Source organism: Aplysia californica, unplaced genomic scaffold, assembly GCF_000002075.1.
Source record: "Aplysia californica isolate F4 #8 unplaced genomic scaffold, AplCal3.0 scaffold00137, whole genome shotgun sequence".
Taxonomy (NCBI): Eukaryota; Metazoa; Mollusca; class Gastropoda; order Aplysiida; family Aplysiidae; genus Aplysia; species Aplysia californica.
The window spans coordinates 795,317-796,578 of record NW_004797407.1 but is presented as its reverse complement, the minus strand read 5'-3'; positions in this window follow the sequence as shown (position 1 = coordinate 796,578).

Genomic DNA, 1,262 nt, shown 5'->3' with positions numbered 1-1,262 from the left:
AACATTTTTAGCTCCAGTCCACAAAGGTGGGAAATTTTGAAGCCAAACATTCACAGCTCTTTGCACAGCATGTCTCAGACACGTTGGTCAGCACGTGTTGACAGTGTCAGGCCTTTTGCGCCTCACATCGGGGGACTGGGGAAAGCTGTTCAAACTGTTCTACAAATGAACCCCCCGACCCCCCCCCCCAGAAACACGTTCTGATTTGATTGGTATTTTTAAGTACTTTGCATCATTTGAGTGTGTGATAATGAGATCTGTTTGGCTCAAAATCCTCACAGCAATCGATCACTGAAATAGAGAGCTTCAAGCACGAGATCCGACTCTTGACGTTGAAGTGGCAAATATCAATAGTCTGATTAAAGATTTGAAAAGCTTACGAGACGAATGGGACGCAATCTTGAGTGAGTCCTTTGTAGCAGATAACAATGAGATTGAGCATGCATTCGTCGTAACAGCAAAACGACAAAAGAAAAGGAAGCTTGTTGCAGACGAGGCAGAAGATGTAACAGACTACCAAAATCCCGAGAAAAAAATCATGAAGTTTTTTATGTCCTCATTGACTGCCCTCTTGGAAATTTGACGAAAAGGTATAATGCAAAGACAAAACTCGATTCGTTATTTAGTGTTTTGTAGAAATATCCCAAGAGGAAGTCGGCGTTATTGGTGATCTTGCAAACAGATTGCACACGGAATTTGCAGTGGATGCATCAGCAGACCTTGCGCAAGAGTTGGAACATTTGAAAGTGATTCATTCAGTGAACATCGGAGAAAATGTCTTGCCGTCTCGTCAGTTGCTGAACAGACTTCATTCCCTAAAACTAGATCTAGATGCTTTGTTTCCAAACGTTGTAATAATTTTGAGAATCTTCTGCACCTTGCCTGTCGCAACTGCGCAAGCTGAACATTCATTCTGTACCCTTTCTCAGGTGAAAAACATTTTGCGGCCCACATTTTGTCAAGACAGACTCACAAATCTTGGAATTTTGGCCACAGAGGCCAGTCTAGCGCGAAAATTGGACTACGAACCTATAATTGACAGTTTTGATAGAGCTAAATCCCATAGACTCCGTTGTAGTTGTAATAAGAAAAAAAGGTAAGTTACATTACAATTTATTTTAATTTCTGTCATTGGTTTATTCATCTTACCTTCATTTTTAATTACTTGGTAAATCAGAAAAAATAAATTTTTTAGGTTGACAACACCCAGCACTTGATGGAGGGGGATGAGACAAAGGAGGCTGGGGAGTGTGTGTGCGGGG